Consider the following 10299-nt stretch of genomic DNA (forward strand, 5'->3'; position numbering starts at 1 on the left):
TGATGTGAAACCAGTTTCTACCCCATTTGATCCTAGTATTAAATTGAAGAAAAATATTGGTGAAAGTGTCTCTCCTCTTAAATATTCTCAAATTATTGGTTCCTTGTTGCATTTGTCTAATTTCTCAAGACCAGACATTGCATATGTTGTTGGTAGGTTAGGAAGATATATTCATAATCCTGATCATTCACATTGGCTTGCTCTAGAAAGGTTATTTAGATATCTCAAAGGAACTGTTAATTATGGCATTAACTATGCATGTTATCCTGCTATTATTGAAGGTTTTTGTGATGCAAATTGGATTTCTGATTCTGATGAAACTAAATCTACTAGTGGTTATGTCTTTACTTTAGCTGGAGGTGCAGTAGCTTGGAAATCTGCAAAACAAACTATTATTTCTCGTTCTACTGTGGAAGCTAAAATAATTGCCTTAGATACTGCTAGTAGTGAGGCTGAATTTCTTAAAAGATTATTATATGACTTGCCATTATTAAATAAACCTATACCTCCAATGTCAATGCATTGTGATAGTCAAGTTGCCATTGCTAAAGTTACTAGCAAAAACTTTAATGAAAATAGAAGGCACTTGAGAATAAGACACAAATCTATCAGAAATTTGATAACTGGTGTTATTTCTGTTTATTTTATCAGGTCTGAAAATAATCTTGCGGATCCACTCACAAAAGGGTTGACGCGTCAACAAGTACTTGAATCGTCGAGGGGAATGGGACTAAAGTCCATCAACTAGTTGCAACAATGGACACCCATCTCCACATAAATGGCGATCCCATAAATGGAGTTCAATGGGTAATAACGAAATTGTTTGTTAACTAAGTACACCATTATAAATTGCAAAATTATTGCATGTTCCATTCCTATGGCGAGGTGTACTCTAAAGTAAACTGTGACAATAATAAGGTTGAGGTATTCAAATATTTATATTTATTGTGTTAAAATTAAAATACCTCTTAATGGACCCAATGACAATTGTTGTAAGGGTGGGTGTCACAGACCACCCTTGGAAGGGTTCACTTAGTGAGTGTGGTGTGTGACACCCTCTACCCCATTATTAATATACAACAAAAGTAACAATAAAATATTTCTTTTCTTCTTCTTTTTGGGTAAATAAAATCTTTCATAGTTGACAAATATTTCAAATATAACAAGGTAGAAGATTCACATTCGTAACTCATAAATCATAACTCCAGTGTAAAAATTATAAAAGAAAAGAAGTTAAGATTTTCAATACAATTTAGTGTAAAACAAGAAATCATATATATACAAATAATAATAAAGGAAATATAAATTAACTCCAGTAAAGGTGGCAGTGCCTCCTGGTTAGGAATTAATTTATACTCCCAAATCATATAATAAAAATATAACAAAATGTACATCTTGGTCTTTTATCAAGAACGTTCAAATTACAATTCTTAACATATATTTTCCTTGAATTATACATGTTATCTACGTTATCTCTTCGTTAGAAATTACAAAAGAAGAGAAACTAAAGTTATAAAAACAATAACATATTAAACTAAAATAACTATGCCCCGATGTCACATCCTATCAGAGCATGCCCAATTGAAGCCTTTAAGCCTCATCACCAACATTCTCATGATGCTGATCATCTGCAACACAATTTAAAACGTATACAAAACAACAAGGGAGTGAGAAACATCTCACTCAGTTTCAGGTGCAGAAATAACTGCTAGATAGCACACACACACACAACATATATAAGTCACATGTAAACAATACATAAATAGTCAATATCACATATATATACTCATTTATCATGCTTATGATGTCATGGACTCAACTCATAAATGCATGCATGTGGCGCCATACAGAAGATTCACAATTCATCGTTGGTGACCCTAAGGTACACCTGGTTACATCACTGGTGACCCTAAGGTACACCTTGTTAGCATGTTACATCGTGGGTGACCCTAAGGTACACCTTGTTAGTCGTGGGTGACCATAAGGTACACCTTGTTAGCATGTTACATCGTGGGTGACCATAAGGTACACCTTGTTAGTCGTGGGTATGCGGCCTCAGCGGCACACCTGGAGTAATATATGCATATGATGCATGTCATACATTTATAATCTCATTAACTCAACATTTAACTTATTACATAATTTTATTTAGTACATCATATCATTATTTGTCATAGTATCATAATCATAGTTTGTCTCAATAGTCCATTCTTAGGTCTCATGTCATTTGTCCATATTTCACATGGTCATGTCATCAATACTCCTCATAAGGTCCGCATAGGTATTCACAGAGAGCATTCTTGTTCATATTAAAACTCATTTATTATTAACATTAATTTCATACTCATTTATTACTTTCAACAAAGAACAAAGTATAATAAATAGAAAATCGGACAGAACAACGGCACCTTTAACAAAAACAGAGTAGAGTAAATAGAAAATCAAACAGAACAACGGCACCTTCAACAAACGACAAAGTAAAGTAAATAGAAAATCAAACAGAACAACGGCATCCTCAACAAGGAACAAAATAGAGTAAATAGAAAATCAGACAGAACAATGGCAAGGGATTGGGGGTCAATCCGACAAACAACTATCCAACAATTATCCCCACACCCCTGAGCGAGGTTCTCACTCCCCCCCTTACCTGGATAAGCAGGAGCTGGAACTTGGGCAGGGCCTCCTCCTCTGGATTATCTCTTTCTTCCCTCTCTTTCTTTCTTTCTTTCTTTCTCTTTCTTTCTCTCTCTCTCTCTCTCTCTCTCTCTTCTCTAAAATTTCACTTTCTTCCTCTGTATAAAAATTTTCACCCCCCTGCCCTATTTATAGGCAAACTGGTGTACCCGGAACGACCCGTACTGATTTCGGAACGGCCCGTTCCGGATCCTTCAAATTTGTGCAAATTTCTCAACTGGAACGGCCCGTTCCAAAATCGGAACGACCCGTTCCCAAAAAGCAGAACGGCCCGTTCTGAAACCAGAACGGCCCGTTCTCAAACCCAGCAGAACGACCCGTTCTCCCTCCGGAACGGCCCGTTCTCCTTGTTGGAACGGCCCGTTCTGGGCCCGTTCCCAACCTAAAATTTTAGCTTATTTTAAATGCTCAGAACGGCCCGTTCCACTTTCGGAACAGCCCGTTCCGAGTTACTCAAATGCCCCTAATACCTTTATAAAATTACGAAAATGCCATCAATAATTACGAAAATGCCATTACTAATAAAAATATCCTTTTAAGGAAATTGGGGTGTTACATGGTGGTGGGGCCGCTACTGTGAGATATGGACAATCTCTAAGTGACACTCACGAAACAAGATACATGCGCAAGGCCGTAATGCGCTCCACTGATTAGAACTCAAATGAACACCTTTATTATACATGTTATGTTCTAAAGTTTGGCTAAAGCGATATGACTCAAGACAATTCTGTCTCCATATTCTCTCAAATGGAAGTTCATATACACTAGGTATAAGGCTCAAACCTGGAAGGTTCCTTGTACTGAAAATATAATATATTATGCTCTATTAAAATATTTAAGTTTATATATATATATCATTGTTTTTTCTATATTTAAATTTTAAATTAGTGGGGAATTGTTGAGAAATTATTTTATAATTTAAAATTTAAATTAAATATTTAATATAATTAATCTTCTTTTTATATAACGTTCCAAAATCAATATCAGTTTTCAGGTACGTGCACCTTATCCCAAAACCAACACTCACGGTTTTTCTCCAATTAGTTACACGTGCACAGTACTCGATTGGTTACCAAAATGCTCACGTTGCGAATCCTTAAAAATCTGGTGCACGTACTACTGAGTTAAAAAAAAAAGTGTCTAATATTTTGCATATATACACAAATTAATACGAAGGAAAAGACAGATACAACAAGCTCATTTTATCTCTCTCTATTTTTCTATTACAAAAATTATAGTTTTGGAGCGGTGTTCTTTGTTTCGGGGATCTTTCACTGCACTCGAACGGTCTAACGGGTTGACGTATCTTGGGAGAGGAGCGCACTATAAGGTTAAAAAATTACCAGTGCAGTGGGGGCGTTTTCTCTCTAAGGATAGCGTTCTACGTACTTCAACCCAGACTACTCTAAACATCTTATCTAATAATTTTATTTACTCTTTATGTTTAACAAGTTGCTATTGATTGCTCTGTTTTAATTTTATAATATTCATTGTGTTGTTGATATTGGTTCTATTGATAAATCTAAATATTTATTTTTATTGTGCTCTATTAAATTTATTTATATTCTAACATTAGGTACACTCTTAATTAGCACATAATCTTTTGCTCTTTTCATCGTTCAAATTCCAAGCAACATTCCATCAATACTAAATATTAGTATCCAAATTCAAAACCCAAATTTTAAATGTACTCCAACCTTCAGGATTTGGGAAAGATTTGGCTTTGATAGAGAAGTCACAAGTGGTGAAGGTAAAGTTATGATGGATTTGGGGGATGGCCATGAGAGGGTGGGGTGCGACTGTTATGATTTTCGCTTCAAAGAAGATGTTGTTTGAATTGGGTGCGACTATTGCGCCTATGTGATAGAGGTGTGACTATTATGCATTCGTGATGAAGAAGCAACCATCATGATTTTCACTTTAATGAAAAAGATAGTTAAATTGGGTGTAGCCATTGTGCATATCTGACGAAGGCGAGGCTATTGATTTTTGCTTCAATCGAAAATGATGATTATGAAACAATAAAAGGGATAAGTCCTCATAAATGGAGAAAAATGATGGCTATAGCTTTTTAATCTAAATATTTAGGGTTTGTAGATATAAAAATATAATATTTATGATTATGGAGATATATATTAAAATAAGAGAAACATTACATGTAAATAAAAGAGACAATATAGAATGACATATAAGCATTTTTTCTGACATAACAATATTTTAGAAGTATTTTAAGCTAATGTGTCGGTATAATACAGAATAAATTGACTTTTATATTATAAATAAATAATTAATGACAAGTCATTGATTTCCTAACTTCAAAATCATTGTATCATTATTTAAGTTAAGAAGTAATTAACAAGAACATCTAGGTTTTTACTTCCCTCTATCAAAAAACATACCATGGGTCACTGATTCAAATATGATAATATTTCCTTCCATCATATAAAATGAAAATATCCAAACTTACTTAACCATCATGCATATATAAAGAGAACTGTAAGTGTACAAATTATAAATAGCTTTGTGCTAAGTACTATAAAAATTTCTCTAACCTATGTTCCATCTCAGCATTTTTAAGTAGATAGAGCATGTCAATGTTACAAAATGAAAAGATAGTTCATATTGCTGCATAAGGAAGTACACGTGACCAAAACAACATGCTTGGCCTCAAAGACATGGCCATGACCATCCAACCCACAACCAAGAACATCACAACATACCTCAACACTAGAGCCCTGCCCAACACTGCATAACCAACCAAATCCAAGCAAAAAAAATCTCATAGCAGCCACAACCGTTCCAAGTCCTACCTTATATTCTCTAGTAAGGGAGGCTGCAAGAAATGGCACCGTTGCACCAACACAAATGGCTAAACCTGAGATTACTATTACTTTTAAAATGTTTGGCAAACTTGCTTTCTTTTTATTGCTATCTCCCTCTTCTCTCTTTCTACTATGCCCCCTTTGATCATCTCTTTTCATTTAAGCAACCTCTATGTCCAAATCGATGGACACAGACGCAAACTCTGTTGTGGTTCTGCAACAAACCCAAGACACTAACCCCATCAAACCCCATTGCATCATGACCTTATTGTCTTGCTTACTTGCGCCAACAACCTTAACAAAACATGTTGTGATGGCCGACGCCTCAATGCCTGCCATATTAGTAGCCTGTAGCAATTGGTGAGTCTGTAGAAAAAAGAATAAATATTCAACCAGAGGTAACATTTTGTACAAATGATTAAGGAAAAAGAATTTCAAATCTTATTATGTTTATGAAGAAAACATGCATCAGAAAAGGAGGAAGAAATTGTTAGGAAGGGTGTCAGGAAGTCCCACATCGGTTGTGGGCTGCAATTCCTTCCCTTCACTTTCTTATAAATAGAAGTGTAAGGTGAAGGTTTTATATGCACCCATTTCTTGTATCCTCCTTGTATTTAAGAGAGGGTGTTAGAATTTCTTCCACTTAGTAAAATATTTTTCTTTGGTCTTGCCTTTGTGTGTGAGATATAGTTCAATAATTTATTTTTTTCTCTTCTCTTATTTTAGTTGTGTGAGCATATTTTTATTACTCTGATACTTAACAGTGGTATCAGAGCCTACTGGTTGTTATCCTGCTGCATGTATATTAGTATAATGTCGAAGAAAGTTCTAGTATGCTCTGTGGTTGCAGTAATATCTGATCTGCCACATCAGAAAGAATTATTCTTGCTACTGGGTGACATTGTGATAGCGCGTATCTAGGGAAGGTTCTGGCTAAGGAAAGACTTGGTACTTAAGTGTGTCTATCCGAGACCCACCTCTCTTTCCTAGGAACTTACCTAGTGTACTGGTTCACAAATTACTATTCCAGTAGGCGATACTATACATAATATAAATTGTGTAAGTCGGTTCAAGAGTGAAACCATGACAACAAAGTTTGAGATAGAAAAGTTCAACGGGAACAATTTTTCCCTGTGGAAATTGAAGATAAGGGCAATCTTGAGAAAAGACAATTGCCTAGATGTAATTGGAGTCAGACATGCAGATATGTCTGATGAAAAGTGGAAAGAGATGGATGACAATGCTGTTGCCAATTTGCACTTAGCAATGGCTGATTCAGTTTTGTCGAGCATAGCAGAGAAGAAGACTGCAAAGGAGATTTGGGATACCTTAATCAAATTGTACGAGGTCAAGTCACTACATACAAGGATATTCTTGAAGAGAAAACTCTATACTCTTCGGATGAGTGAGTCCATGCCAGTGACGAAACACATCAACAATCTGAACACTTTGTTTGCCCAGCTCACAGCGTTAGATTTCAACATAGTTGAAAATGAACGTCCAGAGCTTCTACTTTAGAGTTTACCAGATTCGTATGATCAACTCATCATCAACATTACAAATAACAACATTGTCGGTCGTCTATCCTTTGATGATGTTGCCGGAGCAATTCTTGAAGAAGAGTCCAGGCGAAAGAATAAGGAAGACAGGCTGGAAAGTTCGAAGCAAGCAGAAGCTTTGACGATGATGAGAGGAAGATCAAGGGAACAGGGCTCCAGTGGGAGTCAGAATCATGGTAGGTCAAAGTCTCGAGGTAGAAAAAATTTAAAATGCTACAATTGTGGCATGAGAGGGCACTTGAAAAAGGATTGTTGGCACAAGAAGAGTGGAGGGAAGAACTTTGAAGCATCAAGCTCCCAAGGTTGTGTTGCACAAACTTCTGATGATGGAGTAATCCTGTATAGTGAAGCAAAAGTCAATTCTAAAGGCAGAAAACAACTTTCTGATGCCTGGATAGTAGATTCAGGCGTGACATGACATATAACTTCACACCGAGACTGGTTTCACACTTATGAACCTATCTCACAAGGGTCTGTGTTCATGGGGAATGATCATGCCTTAGAAATTGTAGGAATTGGTACCATCAAAATCAAAATGCATGATGGTACAATACGCTTGCTTCAAGGGGTTCGACATGTGAAGGGATTGAAAAAGAATCTCTTGTCTGTTGGGCAACTGGATGACCTTGGGTGTAAGATTCATGTTGAAGGAGGAATCTTGAAAATAGTGAAAGGCAACCTCGTAGTGATGAAAGCAGAGAAGATAACAGTCAATCTATACATGCTTTTAGGAGATACGTTGCAAGAAGCCGACACATCAGTTGCAACAATAAAAGAAGAAGAAGCAACAATGATGTGGCACTACAGACTCGACCATATGTCAGAACGAGGCTTGAAAATTCTTACTGATCAGAATCTCCTGTCCGGGCTCAAAACAGTTAACTTACCGTTTTGTGAGCACTGTACAATTAGTAAGCAGCATAGATTGAAGTTTGCTAAAGTGACTGCTAGGAGCAACCACATACTTGACTTGATTCATTCTGATGTCTGGGAATCACCAAAAATTTCCATGGGAGGAGCAAAATATTTTGTATCATTCATTGATGATTATTCCCGGAGATTGTGGGTGTACCCAATCAAGAAGAAGTCAGATGTGCTCCCAGTATTCAAGGAATTTAAAGCACAAGTGGAACTTGATACTGGAAAAAAGGATTAAGTGCTTGAGGACAGATAATGGAGGAGAATATACAGATGGTGATTTTTTGGCATTCTACAAGCAAGAGGGTATTAAGAGACAATTTATAGTTGCTCATACACCTCAGCAGAATGGGGTAGCAGAGCGGATGAATCAAACTCTTCTAGAAAGGACAAGGGCTATGTTGAAAACTGCAGGATTAGCCAAGTCTTTCTGGGCAGAAGCAGTCAAAACTGCTTGTTATTTGATCAATCGCTCACCATCAACAGCAATTGGTTTAAAGACACCAATTGAAATGTGGAAAGGAAAACCAGTTGACTATTCTTCTCTACATGTATTTGGTTGTCCTGTGTACGTGATGTACAACTCCCAAGAAAGAACAAAGCTGGACCCAAAATCCAGGAAATGTATATTCTTGGGTTATGCTGACAATGTTAAGGGGTATCGCTTGTGGGATCCCACTGCCCACAAGATTGTTGTTAGCAGGGATGTAGTCTTTGCAGAAAATTTGCAAAGAGAGGAGAAAGATGACAGCACACTAATAGACACTACTTCAGTACAGATAGAAGGAAAGTCAAAAGATAATGATTCTTCTGAAGCAGAACCAGAGCATGATGAACAAGAACCAAATGAGGCCAATGATGAAAATATTCGACGAACAACACGTCAGATGAAGAAACCATCTTGGCACTCAGACTATGTTATGGCAAGCCATGATGCATACTGTCTCTTAACTGAAGAAGGAGAACCATCAACCTTTCAAGAGGCGTTGAGGAGTTCTGATGTTTCTCAGTGGATGGCAACAATGCATGAAGAAATTGAAGCCTTACATAGGAACAAGACATGGGAACTTGTTGAGCTTCCAAAAGGACGAAAAGCCATTGGAAACAAATGGGTATACAAAATCAAACGAGATGGCAATGATCAAGTAGAGCGATATCGTGCAAGATTGGTGGTCAAAGGATATGCTCAGAAAGAAGGAATTGATTTTAACGAGATTTTCTCGCCAGTTGTTAGACTTACCACTATCAGAGTAGTGTTGGCAATGTGTGCTGCAGAAGATTTACATCTTGAACAACTAGATGTAAAGACTGCTTTTCTTCATGGAGAACTTGAAGAAGAGATATATATGCTCCAACCAGAAGGTTTTGAAGAACAAGGCAAAGGAAACTTGGTTTGTAGGTTGACCAAATCTCTATATGGTTTAAAGTAGGCGCCAAGGTGTTGGTATAAGAGATTTGATTCCTTCATTATTAGCCTTAAATACAACAGACTAAGTTCAGACCACTGTACCTATTACACGAGGTTTGAGGAAAATGATTTCAGCATTTTGCTGTTGTATGTGGATGACATGTTGGTGGTAGGCTCCAACAAAGTTCGAGTCCAAGAATTGAAGGCACAATTGGCTAGGGAGTTTGATATGAAGGACTTGGGACCAACAAACAAGATTTTAGGGATGCAAATTCACTGAGACAAAAAAAATAGGAAGATTTGGCTTTCACAAAAGAATTATGTTCAAAAGATCTTGCAGCGCTTCAACATGCAAGATTGCAAGTCAATTTCGACCCCACTTCCTGTTAATTGCAAATTATCCTCAAGTATGTGTCCTAGCAATGAAGTAGAGAGAATGGAAATGTCTCAGGTTCCGTATGCATCAGCAGTGGGTAGGGATGGCAACGGGGCGGGGAGGGTATGGGTTTTATGATACCCGTCCTCGTCCCCGCAAGTCAAACCCAAACCCATCCCCGTCCCCGTACCCGTCGGGTATAGGATTTTCATCCTCATCCCCGTCCCCGTCGGGTATCGGGTATACCCGTACCCGTACCCGTACTTGTTCAATTTTTTATTTTTTTTTATTTTAAAAAATGATATTTTTAAATTATTTTTTTATTATATTATAATTATAATTAAATTATTTATCTATCTCATATTATAATAAATAATCGCACATAAAAAAAATATTAAAATTTTTTAATATAATTAAATTGAAAGTGGATATTAAATTAAAAATAGAAACGGGGACGGGTACAGGTACGGGTATGGGACGGGTAAGTACATACCCGTACCCGTACCCGATTTAATATATCGG

The 10299-nt window shown here is 36.8% G+C and overlaps 1 long non-coding RNA gene across 1 annotated transcript; it reads right to left on the reverse strand.

The window, feature by feature from the left end:
- Nucleotides 1–1279: 1279 nt before the first annotated feature.
- LOC145953926 (uncharacterized) lies at nucleotides 1280–2768 on the reverse strand. The gene is made up of 2 exons (XR_014431147.1): nucleotides 2648–2768; nucleotides 1280–1628 (listed from the first exon to the last, which is right to left on the reverse strand). It is a non-coding gene; the product is annotated as an uncharacterized LOC145953926 (long non-coding RNA).
- Between the last annotated feature and the right edge of the window lie 7531 nt (nucleotides 2769–10299).

This window comes from Cajanus cajan, chromosome 1 (assembly GCF_000230855.2).
Source record: "Cajanus cajan strain Asha chromosome 1, NIPB_CcT2T_4, whole genome shotgun sequence".
Classification (NCBI taxonomy): domain Eukaryota; kingdom Viridiplantae; phylum Streptophyta; class Magnoliopsida; order Fabales; family Fabaceae; genus Cajanus; species Cajanus cajan.